This window comes from Struthio camelus, chromosome 2 (genome assembly GCF_040807025.1).
Source record: "Struthio camelus isolate bStrCam1 chromosome 2, bStrCam1.hap1, whole genome shotgun sequence".
In the NCBI taxonomy this organism is placed as follows: Eukaryota; Metazoa; Chordata; class Aves; order Struthioniformes; family Struthionidae; genus Struthio; species Struthio camelus.
In genome coordinates this window covers 170327005-170341703 of record NC_090943.1, presented here as the reverse complement: position 1 = coordinate 170341703, position 14699 = coordinate 170327005, and the positions used below count along the sequence as shown (strand labels likewise).

Here is a 14699-nt window from a genome sequence, read left to right as displayed (position 1 = left end):
CCCTGCCAAAATAGGGTGGCCCTGTCCTTGCTGGGAACAGTCCCTGTCCTCTGAACTGTGGCCAGGCACTGGCTGGGAGAGTGCTGCCTGACAAGGTCTAAAAACACATCAGGGTGTGCTCTAAAAATCAATCGGTCTGCACAAATGCAGGGCAGTTCTCAGCTCTGTATCCTATCCCTGTTTAATTTTCCTGGGAAAGATATGACCTTAACTACAGCACAAGACAAGGAGAGGATTAAAAAGTACCCTGGGGTTCAGCAAAATGCCACAGTAGCACAGAAAAGGAGGGTGGAGGGTCCTTGATTGTTCATGTAGTGGCTCCATCCCCCTGCTGAAATAATCATGTAGGAAAGTCTGAAATATAAAAGACTTGACATTGGAATCCAGCCCAGAGGACACAGTTTGGGATGCTCCTGAATGCTCTTAAATGGCCAGAAATTATCAGGCTTTGTCTCACAAGAAAATATGGTTTCGCATACTCTACTGGGTTACAGGTTGATGCTCATGCATACAGACTTTCAGAGCCTGCAGGAGACTCAATGCTCCAAAAAACATAATCAACAGGATTGAAGGCTGATCGACTTCCAATCAGTACAACAGTGAAGAAAATCACTTCCCCCATGCCACAGATGAAACAGATGCTCAGGAAACTCAGTGGCGTGATTTTTCATCGCTAGTGAGAAATGGTACAAAGGAGGACCCAAGATTCTTCCCAACTACTGAAAGTCACTAAGCTTGGACAAAAAGGTACTAACAGGTCCGTCTCTCTCTTCTGTCTCCTTTATGGGTGCACTGAATTGATGCTGCCCTAAAAACCATGACCTTCCATCAAATGGCAAGGGGTGCAAATTCTGGGGTGCAGCCCAGCGGAGCCAACATGTACGCTGGAGACCTAGCACACCTTAGGCTATTTGACAAACAGTGTCCTAAGATGTGGTTTGTAAGCACCATGTCCCTCTCAGCGTACATGCAGTGTCCCTGTCCCTCTCGGTGTGGACACTGATCTCAATGGCTCCCTGCCCATTTTTTTCTCTCTTTGATGCCTGGTCACCCATTATTTATTATTATTCTGCTTGACAGTAGTATTATTATCTACACCTACACTGTTGACTCACACAGGGCCAGGTCCTCAGCTCAAGAACTGTCTCACAGTCAACGACACTAACTGTTAGCAAAGAAAAATAAAATGCCAGGCACTATCAAGGGGATAGCGCAGGCTAGGGACTATTACTAATAGACCATAGGAAAAAGGCTACCCTGCAGGTAGGAAAGTAGGGAACTTATTCCCTTGACAACAAGTTGCACCATGCCACTTAGCCAAAGAATAGACCCTGGCATGTGCTGTTTGTCAGCATTTGATGTGATATTTCATTGATTGCAGTAGTCTACAGGGATTCAGATCCCCACACGTGCTATAGGGATCCTGGCACAGCAAAGTACTCATAAAGATTAAGCAGAAGGATGACAATTTCTCAGGCTGCCCAGATGAAACCTGCCTCCTACTCCTGGAATAAGAAGATATCTTGAAAAAGCTGAATGTACGGAGCACAGCACTCCTCAGTCTCAATCAGAGCCTCCTCCAGGTGTCCTGGTGCTAATAGTAGCATCATATTTGGCCAGGCTTCCTCAGTATCCCTTCAGTGTCAGACTTTTTCTTCTTCAAGGAAAAGAACATTTACTTGTTTGGCAAAACATCAATCGTTTTTGGAGTTTCTGCTAGCTGGAGTTAGAGGTTCCGTGAAATCAAGGAAAATAGGGCAGGACTTCTGAATGCTACCATCAATCAGCAGCTCGTGCACTGGGCTGTTCTGGGCTGATGTTCTCCATTACTCAGATCTGACTACCTGTCATACCAGTGCAAAAACGTCAGTCTTTGTGCTATTATCATTTCAAAGTTGTTTATGGTTAATCTTTGGTGAAGCCCAAATGCTGCAGCCATCCAGGACCTGCAATGGGTCAAATCAAGAACATCTGGAAGAGGAGAGTCACCAGCAAGAACCCTTTTTCCCAAGGAAAAAATAATAGTCTAAGCTTTGAAATTGCAGCTGGATTCCCACAGAGAGGAAAAATTCAGCTACTTACATACCAGCTTTGTATCAGCCTAGAGCTCTTCCGCCCTCACTATTTCTGCCAGGAGGCACCAGCTAAGAGTTGAACCTCATTGTACAAAGGAGGACCAACTTCCTTACCTCCTGAATCACTAATCCAAACTTACCTGGGACTGAGGATCCCTAGGAAAGGACAGAAAAAGTCTCATAGCCAAAAGATGGTGACAGGAGCTTCACTGAGGGATGTGGCTGAACTGTAAATGGAGCAAAATCCTAAGACAACCTGACATTGGCCTAGTCCCTATCAATGGCTCACTTTCCACCTACTTTCTACCTACTTCAGGCCATGGACTACCCAACTGTCTCCATGCTCAAGAGCCCTACATTGGCCATGCTCACGCTGCGTGCTGTACAACCCGTAGTAACTGAGAGGAGTGAGGCTGAAAGAGCTCATCAAGAGGAGCTCAGAGAAAGCAGGCAGTATTGGCTAGCAATTTAGGGGAAAAAATAAGGCACAATGATTTCAAATGATACGCCCTGTCAATGACTCAGGAAACAGCCAGGCTAGCTGCCACATGAACAGAGAAAATAGGGTCTAGACAGAGCCCCAGCTGCCAACGTCTGATGAGGGCTGGCTGTTGGACAGGACAATTACACCACCTAAGTCACCTTCCAAACTAGAAGCCAATTTAAACAGCTGAACTCCCCCCCCCTCCCCCAATTACTCCTTCTCTGACTGTCTAAGGAATCGTAGCAATCAGACTGACGCTTTCAGAAAAGGACATTAGAGTGGCAGGATGCTATACGGGGCCCTGAGTGGAAAATATGGCTGAACAGCATCATTAATTCTCCACCCCACTTTTGGCATTTACACTAAGGTGATTGATTTCCTTCCCCCCCCCACCTCAACTACAAATAACTTCCAAAAGGAGATTATGCTGTCTGCTCTGTAATCAAGAGGAACTTCAAAAGGGCTTACTGCTAAAAGAAAACCTCAGAGGGCCAGCATTAAGTGGGAAACAAACACAGTGTTTGGGTTGTAATTTGAGGTGGGAGTCTGGGGTTTTAATAACCACATCACTGCGGCACGCTGTGCACCTTGCTTTTCATAAACTGGATGTATGAACAGAGGAAGTTACAGGAAGACTGTCTGAAATGACTGTGTGAAAGGCAACCACGTCTAGTGTGCAGCACCCGACTTGTTTAATTGTGCCTGGTAGCTGCATTTATCATCAGCTTTCCTGTCACTTCCCAGCACCGTCACCTTCAAACAAGCAGAGCATGGTGAGCCAACACCAGGGCTTGGAAGAGTCATGTCCTATTCAGGTCCAACCACTCTCTTGACAGATGATATGGGCAGGAGAAAGGAGCTGAGAAAAAACAGTGCTTAGTCCCACATTTTTCCCCTCTACGAAATGAAAACTACTGTAGTGATGTCCTCTGTAGGTACACTCAAGACCTATTTAGAATAGGAAAGAGAAAGCTGTTTCAGTTCCCTGAACCTCTGCTTCTTCTGTTATGCTTTGCTTGGTCTTATGCACTTGGGGACAAGGACGTATTCTTCCTGGGGGAAGTGCAGAGCCCAGAAGAATGAGGGAACATGACAGGGCCCTGAACAATGGGGGAGCACAGCAAGGACCCTCCCCAGGCAGAGAAGAGTAGGGATGCCTTAAGGACACCACAGATTCCTCAGTGCTACCATCCCGCAGACACACTGGTATCCATGCAATAGAAATAATCACAATAGTTGCCAAAGGCCTGGCTGTGGGGGGTAGAAACGGAGGCCTTCCTAGACCCCCAAGAGATCCATCCAAATACCCCAGCTCACAGGTGACATGCAAGGACTCAAAATGACTTCATCTGAAGTCCCCTAGGCAAGAGCTGGGACCAGTGCAGTAGCCCGATGTTCAGACCTAGGCTTTCATTACGGGAGGCAACTGCCTCCTCCTGTCCTTGACAGGCACAGAACAGAGAATTTCATGTCTTCGTGATGCTCCTCATCTACTCCCCATCACAGCTAAAACTCACCTTGCCTTATCAGAAAGTGCCCAGAAACCAAAGGGTCCCTTCCTCTTACTCTTTGCATTCGAGAAAGAGCTCTGCCCACGAGAAGTAACTAACGCAGCACCCTGTGGTGATTCTAATTATCCCTCAGTTTATATTTAAGCCCCTCAGCCCAAGGATATGATGGGTTTTTAAGGAGAGCTGTAACCCTTGAATGTCTTTGCATGTGCTATGAACTCGTAGGAGTTACAGCCAGCCTTACCAGCCACCAGTCTCATCCCCAGCACAAGGTACCACATCGTACCTGATGCCGTCAACACTCAGATGCTAACCTCACAGGCACGCTAGGATGGTTTTAGAGCTGCTTTTGGAAAATCCTTTACTTCTAATTAGAAATCAGAAGCCAGACCACGCAAGGGCACGATCTACCACCCATCAACCCTACAGAGCCAGGAAAGAACGACCACAGCTTGTGGTGGAGGATTCCCTCTTTCCACAGTCCCAAAACGCTCCCTTCAGCTTCAAAGTAAACCTGAATGCTCAGCTTTTCCCAGGGCACAAGAGGAAGCTATTCGCAACAAGGCAATTACTTGCTTCAGTGAGGGAGGTAAAACAAGTTAAGTAAGTATCACGTTTTAAGGCAAGGTGCATTCACATTTCTGGTCAAAGATGCTGTAGCATTGCCACTGGTCGTTGCCCAGCCAATAATCAGCACAAGACTCCAGAGAGATGGAGGGGCTGGGCTCCTTGTGTAGGAAAGGAGGACAAAATAAACAGGATATCAGCTAAGGGCTGTGCCCCAACAAAGGGCAAACAGTCTCTGTTTTCTGAGGGGTAGCGAGGCTGTCTCACAAAGTAATAATGAGAGACTTTGCTGTCACTCAAAATATCTTAACCCCCTTAAAAGCCACATTTGAGCCATAATACATCAGACTTCCTCCCCTTTGAGGCACTGAACCCAAAGGATGCTGACAGACCATCCCACCATGGGCGGCTCTGGAGTCTGTCCTGCAAGACAGGCTCCAGTGCTTTTCCCAGCACACCTTTAAACAGCCAGCACACCTTCTGTTCACCAGACCAGAGTCTGCTGGAGGTGGGAAGCTCCTGAGGGCAGCGGAATCTGGTGAGGACATCAAAGCCACCAGCACTCATGTCCCTTCTGCACAGAATAACAGAGGTTGCAAGGGACCTCTGGAGATGGTCTAGTCCAGCCCCCCAGCTTCCTAGGGTCCTGGTAGAAGGGCATGTTCTGGACTGAGATTAGCTCATCTGGGGACCTGCAAATGCTCAGATGGATGATTGAAAGGGCACCTCCATGGCACATCTGCTGCCCCTGCTGAGATGTGAGCAGCTCAAAGACCCACTGGCCTCCTCTCCCACAAGTACCCATGTGCTCTATGGACATCATACGGCTCTTGTCACAGGAGCTTACCACTCCTTCATGCTAGCTGCAATAATGAGAGCAGATCATCACCAAATGCCCCTGCTCATACAAGCTAGGGACTGTGCCAGTTAAACAGGATGGCAGTACAGATATAAACACATGCAGAATCGTAAGGAGGAAGAACTAAGGACTATTAAAGCCAATCATCAAAAAAAAAAAAAAAAAAAAAGGGCATGAGAGATACATGCATCCTCTCATACTTCTCTGCCGATGCTTCATCTCCATCGATCTCTATGACACATCACAGGCAAACACTCTGTCCCTAAATCGAAATCCATCCCTCATGCCATCAAAGTTTTCTGAGAAAGCTGCTCTGCCCCAGAGATCACATGCAGGTTAGGTAGGGCGTCAGACCACTGAATAACCGCACCACTGCCAAACTCGTTCACAAGTGTAGGTGCTGAGATAGTCTAGACTTACTCAAGGGGAGGAGGGGAATTTGCTACCGTTACACATATACCATCACTGTCCATCTAGTATACAACAGCTGTAGAGGCTGCTGGGTCACTGATATTTCTCTCTCCTCCCATTCCTGAATTCTGCCATAAAAATCATAAGTTCTGCTGTAATTCTGCATCCTTACAGAGATACTTTTGGGGCGTATGCAAGAATCAAAGGCTGTTACCATCACCTGCACATGGTGAGATTATACTAAGCTCCAAAAAGCTATGTAATCATCCTTGCCCCTTCCTTTGTAGGCACGTGAGTTTTTGTCAGCAATTAACCCTTGTTTCAGCTCAATAGAGATGATTTGCTTGTAGAACAACATCTAAGAAGTAAAGATTAGCAGGCCAGGCTCTTTAATACTTAAGATATCAGTGCAGCTTCTCAAAATCAGATTTCCCCTTCCTCACTGGCATTTGATTAAAGTCTTTTCAAGCAGTCATTTCTAACTTCCAAATGCTTAAGCTAAACGATAGGAAAAACTTTTTTTTTTTCATCTGGGTAATGGCAACGGTTTGCATCTGAACTGTGATCAAGGCAAAATTATATGCCCAGGTTTCTTGCATAATTACATGTGTGTGTGCATGTGTGTGTGCATGTACACTAATGTAAAGCTCTGGCAGAACTGCCAAGAGTTGGAACATGCAAAGAAATTAGTAGCTTGGTTCAAGAAGGGGCGGAATATTCTTAAACCAGTAGCTGAGTCCAGAAATAGATTGGGAGAGGATCGATTTTTGTTGCATACTGATTTATTCAAACCTTGCATGGTGGCAAAGCCCTCTATAACAAAATATCTGATTACAGGACTATGACCATAAATCCCACACACCCTCAAGTGATGGCCAATGAATAACTGACTTGTTAAGGGAACGAACCTGCACAATGAATAAATCTACCAACATGGCTTTCAATACAAAAGACCCCATCGGGACAAATTTCCTTCTGAAGGTGTATTGACTTTCATTTGCAGGAACCAGCAGATATTTGTTTCGAGAAGAAGACAGTCATTGTTAAATTGCTGCTAAACAACATATAGTATAAACCAGACTCCCGTCCGAGGCTCATTCTACTTATGTATCAAAGTGGACTGGACTATATAACAGAGCTTTTTGCAAAATGAAAACATCTCATATACCGTCTGCTGAAAAAAATGTCTGCATGAGACAGAGAGAACCCGGGGAGGGGACAAGAAACTGTCACACATTGATCCAGACCCTCCGTCTTAGAAAGCTATCGAGAAAATAAAGACTGAGAAAGGGCAAGAAAACCTGATTCAGGAGGAAATTTTAAGAGGAGACACGCATTCACAGTCAAACTGCAACAAGAATAATTCATGCCTCGTATTTGGCTGATGCCTTTTATCTCAGAATCCCGAAGGAAGGAAGTGTTGTTTGACCAAGTCCATTCGAATGCCTGGCACGGAGCCCCATCAGAGCCTGAGCACAACGCCAGCGAAGGAGGAAGCCAGGCATCCCCATTTTACAGATGCAACCACGGAAGTACAGAGAGACCAGTGCCTAAATTAACTGTGATTTGAACCTCTAGCCTGAGACACAGAGTATGGCTGTGGGTGAGTTCAGTCCTACAATGCCCTTGGCCTTTAGCGGGGCTTGCACCAAAGCATCTTTTAAAACCAGGCCATGGTGTTTTGTGTTGGGTACCCCAAACTCCCAGGTGCTTGTGGAGCTGCAGACTTAAATGACCAGCTGAGAGGTCCACAAGAAGGCGGTAGCACAGATGAGTCAGAGACCCAGTCGTCTCAGCTTCAGATCCTCTCTAGCATGGAAACCATGATGACTATTATGCTGAAAGCACTTGCAAAGATGCTAACTCTCAATTAAATATGGAATAGGTTGGCCTGTCGGGAATGGGATACCTCTAATATATGACAGAAAGAGCAAAACAAAGTTGTTTTGCACATAGCAAGGATTTTGTTATAAGCTAGCTGAGCTCAAAAATGGAGGAAATATCTCCACCTGTTAAGGCCAGCCTGACAACAGACAGGACGCAAGGTCAGTGCGCAGGTGGGAGCACTGAAATGGTGGAATTAGGTATCACAAGGCTCACCTCTGAGTACAGTTAGAAATTCAGAAGAAGAGCTTGTCAATGATGTCTACTGATGCTTGCATATCACATGTACAGAGTGATGTCCCAAATATACACAGAGTTCCTCCACTCACGTCTCAGGCCACATCAAGTTAGTGAGTAGCAACTCTACCTGGATTAAACAACTTTCCTAAAAACCAAGGTGCTCACTGCAGTGTTCACTGTCTACTGAGGAGGATTTTGAATACTTTATATAACCTGCAGTTACATGAAGTTCAGGTTAAGCATAGAGTGGGTGACATTAGATTTCAACCATCTGCTTTAATGCAGAGCTTGGTTTCATCCCACAACGTGCCATCCTGGTGGAAAGTCCAGATTTCTTTACAAAGTCTCTGCTCCTTCTTCCTCCAGATACTTTTTTCTTCCCCCAAGCCCCCTTGTCACAGGAATAAGGCATGATATTGTACATGGCAAAGCCTGCAGTTTCAACAGCTCATTCCTCATCATCTGGTCACACCTTGATCAATGCTTTATGAAGGGATATTTCAGAAAAAATGCAGACAGAATAGAAGAAGGGAACTAGGAAACCATCCCTGGCTTAATTTTGATAACACTGGTGGGGGGGTGGGCAGGGATTCACTCCAACAAAGAAAAATCAGCAAATCATCTCTCATTTTCTCTGACAGAGGTAACCAATTTAAATTTTCATAAAGGGGGCAGTGATGTGTGTCTTCGTGAGACAGCGTCACCAGTCTAGCAGACCTCTGATTTAAAATATTATCCTTTTTTTTCTTCTGAAGAGCTTCCTGGAGCAACATGACAGATTATCTCAGCATAATCACACTAATACAAACCCTTTGCTAAGAGGCACTGCGAGGAATTTCTAAACCCAAGATGCAGGGAAGAATGAACTTTCTGAAGGGACCTCATTTGCCGCTCATTTTCTTTTCTTTCTTTCTTTCTTTCTTTCTTTTTTTTTTTTTTTAACATGTGCGGTTGTGCTTTGAAGTCTCAGTACATTGCAAACCGTCTTAAAAAAACAACCATCACACAGAATATGTGTACGAGTATGCTTTTTACATGGGCTGGCCTGTCTGATCTCTGAGCAAGGGAGAAGTTTGGCCTCCAGTTGGTGGTTTCTTACATTGGCACAACATGTCATCAGGAGCCGGCTTCGGGATGGCGTGTTGCAAGCAGACTCGTCTTTTGGGCAGCAGGAGAGTTAAGAAGGCAGCTGGGACATCCTGTGCTGGAACGATGCTGAAGACTGGGACAACAAGGGCACTGGCAGGACGTTGCAGTGTCCCTAGCCTGGAGAAGCAGGGATTGCCACAGCTGCCTGACATGGAAATTCGGGACTTAAAGGGCTGAGAATTTAGGACTGCAAGGACCCCTATGTCAATCTTAAAAAAAAAAAAAAAAAGAAGACTATGTAGATGCACCTCAGGTCAAAGGAACCCTGCAGATGGGACATGAGAATAGCATTTTCCCTTGCAGAGGTGTCATGTAAAGCAGCTGAAATGTGAGGAATGGCATCCCCATCCCCAGCTTGGCTGAGGGAGCTGTGCTCCATCCAACTCCTGCCTTCCCACGCTTCAGCTCTCCAAACCCCCATCCCACCCCAGGACGTGGCTGGGCAAGCAAGCCCCATCAGAGAGCCACCCGCGAGCCTACACCTTCCTCCAGTTTCACCCAAGTAAAAGCATCCCCCCCCTCCCCAAGCCCTTTTCTAGGCCCAGCATCCCCCACAAACACCAGGGGAGGGGGGAACTCGGAGGATTTGGGGAAGGAGCTGCAAGGAGGACGTGGGAACGTGCCGCGCACAGGGAGCTCTGGGATGCGCCGGGGGCCCCTGCGCTCTGCCTGCGGACAAGTTGAGCCGCGTCCATATCACGCTGCGACACCAAGAGAGGCGGTCTTCTGCAAACCTCCAGGCCAGGTGCCAGTTTTCTTTCCCTTTGAAGGCTTGTGCACGGGGCTGTGAATTTTCTCCAAGGGGAGGAGGTGAGTGAGTTACAGAGACATCCTGTCATCCATCTTGCAGAAAACACGCCGCTCCCTTTGCACCTCTGCTGGCACAGTAGCAATCGATGTGCCCACAGCCCAGGACCAGGCCCAGGGAAAGGCTTTTCGTTTGTTTGCCGGCGCAGGTTTCCCGAAGCTAATTAATGAGCTGAGCAGATACCCTGCAACAGGTATTGATGACAAGGGTTTTCCTGTGCGCTCCGCTCCCGCTCAGGGAGAAGGTGAATTGCACCGTTTCCTCCTCTCCCTCCCACCCCATCTGCCCCCTCCAAAAAAAAAAAAGGGGGGGGGAGGGGGAGAGAAAAAAGCCATCTGCAGCCACACCGGAGCCATGGGAAGCCCCCTCCAGCGTCTCTCCCCCGGGGAAGCAGCGAAAGAGCCAGATCCCAGCTGGATGCGGAAAACCCAGGGCTGACTCCAAGGAGCGCTAAGGGCATCGCATTCGCCACCCGCAGGGACCAAAGGCTCCTGTGCAGCCAGGGGGCAAATTCCCATGGGCAGGGGGCTGCTTCCCCACTGCGGGGGGGGGAGGGAGGGGGGGGAGCCGAGACGCGGTTGCAGGTGCCCAGGCAAAAAGCCCGTGGGAAGGTGATGGGAATAAATCCCCGGGGGTGTTTAGTGTGCGGGGTGGTGGCGGAGGATGAACTACTTCTCCCCTCCTCCCTCCCCACCCCCGGAGATGCCGTGTTTGGGGTGCGGGTTGTTTGGGGCCGTTTCGGGGAGGGTTTGGGGGGGGGGGGGGGGACTCCGATGCGAGCAGCCCCGCTATAGCCGGGCGGCGAGCGCCACCTCCCCGCCGCTCGCCGCAAGCCCCGGCCGCCCCCCCCGGGAGAGAAAAAAAACCGAGGTGCTGGGGGGGGGTTGGGGGTGACATCCATGCAGCAGGACATGATGATGTCCCCCAGGCCATTTCCAGCCTCCCCCGTGCAGGGTTGCTGCGGGGACAGCCCCCCATGCCACCGTGGTGGTGGTGGTGGGAAGTGGGGGGGGGGATCTAAGTTTGGGGTGCTTGCAAAGGCTGGGATGGCGGCGGGGGAGGCCAGGGCTGTGTGACACACACACACACACACACATATACACACACACCCCGTGGCCCTGCAGGGGCTGAGGGCACAGCGGGCTCTCCCCGGGGCGGCAGACGGGGTGCAGCGGGATGGGTGGATGCTCGGCTATTGTTTTTGGCTGCTCTTTGGGGATGTGGTTGGGATTCAGGAGGTTCCTCCCCCCCCCCCCCCATACACATACACCACATACATCTTCCCCATTCGGGTTTGGGGTCCGGCACACCTCTCTTGCCTCAGTTTCCCCATCTCAGGACCCCTTTGCAGATGACAAACGCCCTTCCCCGAGTGCTTTGCAGTCAGCCCTTTACCAGCCCCGATGCCTTTCCCAGTGCCGTTTTTGGGGCTCAGAGCCTGGAAGGGGCGGGGGGGGGGGGGCTGAGAGCCTCCTTTTTGCATCTGGGGCTCTGCACCATGGTCCCAAGCATCACGCCGGTGGGACCCCGTGGGACAAGCCAGGAGCCCTCTTCCACCCCTGCCTCCTCGCCTTGCTCCTCCGTGGCCAGAGAAGTTAGGAAGGGACCGTGCTGACCCCGCTATAACGCGATGTGGTACCCGAGCTGGCCTCGTTGCCCCCCGGGCTGCCCGTGCCCCTCTCCTGTGGCTGAGACCCACCAGCAAGGGATGTCCTGCCCTCCCAGGCCCCTGCTGCCCCCCGCTGCTGCCACCCCAGCCCCTGGCAGTGCCACTGGGCTGAGACCTGGCGCAATTCTTCAGCAGCCCCCGCGGGTGACAACCTCGCCCGCCCTGCGCTGAGACCTCCCTCCTCTTCCTCAGCGAGGTCTTGGGCACAGCGAGGACTGCGGGACCCAGGTTAATGAGTCATTAATTAATTAGGGACCCACTTAATATGCACGGGGAGTTGTTTGTTTCCTTTAGCAGCCGGGGCTTTGGAGGAGATCCCAGCTCTGCGATGCCTCCAGCCTCGGCTCCCAGCTGATAATAGATAATACAGATATTTCAGCACCAGCCAAAGCAGAGTCATCATCGTTAATACACGGTCCTCCGTGCTACGCGGCGCGGAGGTCGCCAGCCAACTCCGCGGAGTGCCCGGGGCTCATCCCTGCCGGCTTTGCGTAGGCTTTGCACGGCCAGGTGAAAGCACAAATCTCTAGGAAATTCAACAGGTAAAGGGGGAAAGGAGCCGGGGAGGTGCACCCCGCACCCAGGCCGCCCCCCGGGCCCCCTGCCCGGCAGCGCTGGCTTCCCAGGCGCTGCGATTTTCGCTCCGCTGCGCAGGCAGGGTGGTTTTTTTTTTTTTTTTTTTTTGATATCTGTCAAAGTAGCTTCGCTCTTCCTCGCCCCCCCACCCCTTCTCCTTCTCTTCCTCCTCCTCCTCCTCCTCCCTCAGCCATCATCTGTCAGCTGGCCCTGGCGCTCGCCAGACCCGTCGATGGAGCCGAGCGGAGCCCCAGCTGCAAAGGGACGGGGTTGTCGGGGATGTATGTGTGTGTGGTGGTGGGGGGATGTCTCCCCACCTTTTTGACCTTGCCTTGATGTTCTCCCCTTTCACCACCTCCCCTCCCTCCGTGCAACTGAGGCACCGGGCTCGTTTCGGCGGCCAGAGCAGGGTCGGAGACCCCAGCCGGGCTCGGAGCCCCTCCGCTCTCCCCAGCCGCAGGTACCTCGCAGAGTTGATGTGCCAGCCCATGCCTTCAGCCCCTGGGGATCCGATGCCCTCCTCTGCAGCCGGGGCTGTAGCAGACTCGGGCTGAAAAGTCCCCTGGAAATCCCTACCCGCTTCCCCCCCCCCCCAACCCATATACATACACACACCCCTTCCCTCTCTTTTCCTTCCAGCCTCGGCAGAGCTCTGGCTGAAACACCTCTCTGCGAAAAGTCTGGAGCTACATCAGCAGCCACCCTCCACCAGTGAATGTCAGGCCGTGAAAGGGAAGGGGGCGGCGGGGGGGGGGGGGGAAGAGGGAGAGACAAATTTTTGCGGCTCGTTCCCACACAAGGGTGATTCAGAGCAAGATGCTTTGTAATTACGCATCCCTAATGGAGAGTCCTTCCCACCCCCCCCCACCCCCCCTCCCTCCAAAACCCCTCCGGCAAAGCTGAGCCGTGCCTGGGTGCTAACAGCCCCGAGCAGCCCCGCTCCGGGAGCAATGTGCATCTGTTGGGGCTGCTCTTCAGACCTCTTCAGAGGCTAAAAGCTCTTTTTTATTATTATTATTATGTGTTTTTGTGTTTGCTACAACAAAAGTGCTGCTAAACGGCGCGGGGGGGGGGGGGGGGAGCATCAGGAGCTCGTCGCTCCCCAGCAATTGCCTCCAGCGCTGCGAAGACGCCAGGCAAACGGCAAGGTGTCGTCCCCGGCAAAACTCCCCGAGGGAGAGGAGAAGGGAGGAAGGCGAGGAGGAGTCGGGATGAGGGCAGCATCCCGAGCAAGCGGCTGCTTTTCCCCCTCCGAGACTTTGTTTGCCAACATCGCAGACGGAGGGGTCCCGGGCCCCGGCCGGGGCTGGTGGTGAAGGCGCCCCGGCTTCGCAGCGCTTGGCGCTTCAGCCTCGGCTGCCTTTGCAGCGCTGCTCGGTCCCTTTCTCCCCTTTACCTTGCCTGGCTGTCTTCTCCCTCAGAAATAAGCCAGTCTCCCAGCTTATTTACCCAGGGCATGAATGCATTTCCCCCTCTTCCCTTCCTTCCCCCCCCCCCCCCCCCCCCGCCGCAGCCTGCAGACATCAATATTTTTCCACCGCTGCCTCATGTTTGCCCACAGGACCCGCATGCCCGAAAGTTGAAACTTCCCATGGCAGGGAGCGATGCTGCCCTATCGGTCCGGATTTCAGAGCAAAGTGAGGGAGGTGAAACCCTCCTCCGAGGGTTGCTTCCAGGGGCAGAGGAGCCGGAGGCCCCCCCCCCCCCCAGCTGCTCCCACTCCTGCCTCTCGCCGGGGGATGGAGAGACCCCTGCAAAGCGCAGCCCGGAGAAGTCGGGTGCCCCCCGCCACGCCACCCCACCCCTGTCCCCTTCCCTTCCAGGAAGAAAGAAGGAAAGCCAGGCACCCCTTACCTTGCAGACCTCCCCAGGGCTTATATCCTCCGTCTTCCCTTTGTCAAATCCCAAATGGAAACCAGCAACATATCCAGGGGTAACCAGACCAACATTGGGCAGCGCGTGAAGTCCAAAAGGATGGCAGAGCTGTCTCTCTCCCTCTCCCTCCGCTCCTTCCACTCTCTTACGTATATATATATATATGTATACACACACACACACACACAGACACTTATATATACGTATATGTGTATATATATATATGTGTATATATATATATATATATAAAACAGATCAGGGGAAAAACATCCTAAAAGAAATGGAGGTGGGGAGGAAGAGGAAAGGAGAACCTTTGGTGTCTCTGCAGACAGGCAGGTGGAAGAGAAAAGCTGAAAATAATTAAGCCTTTTTCGGAGGAATCCTTAGGAGAGAGCAAAAATGCAGTTGAAAGCCAATAAATCATTAGATCCAATCAGACAATCAAGTCTTCTTCTTTAAAAAAAAATAGATATAGAGCAGGGTTCAGAGTAGCTTTCCCGGTAGCAAAGAGAGAGAATGATCTTCTCCGGAAAGATATGTTTGTTTAAAATCCACTCGTCTGCTTTTCTTTCCTTCTCTCTCTTCTCCCCC

The 14699-nt window shown here is 50.7% G+C and overlaps 1 protein-coding gene across 7 annotated transcripts in view; it reads right to left on the bottom strand.

Annotated features, from left to right (window-relative positions):
- The window catches only part of ADGRB1 (adhesion G protein-coupled receptor B1), a 281945-nt gene extending 267618 nt beyond the window's left edge, over positions 1-14327 (bottom strand). For 2 of the 7 annotated variants that reach the window (XM_068933496.1, XM_068933499.1), the window contains exon 1: positions 14088-14327. The gene's annotated coding sequence lies outside the window, so the exon portion shown is untranslated. The remainder of the gene's footprint in view (positions 1-14087) is intronic. The other 5 variants (XM_068933502.1, XM_068933503.1, XM_068933500.1 and 2 more) reach the window with 3 other exon arrangements.
- Between the last annotated feature and the right edge of the window lie 372 nt (positions 14328-14699).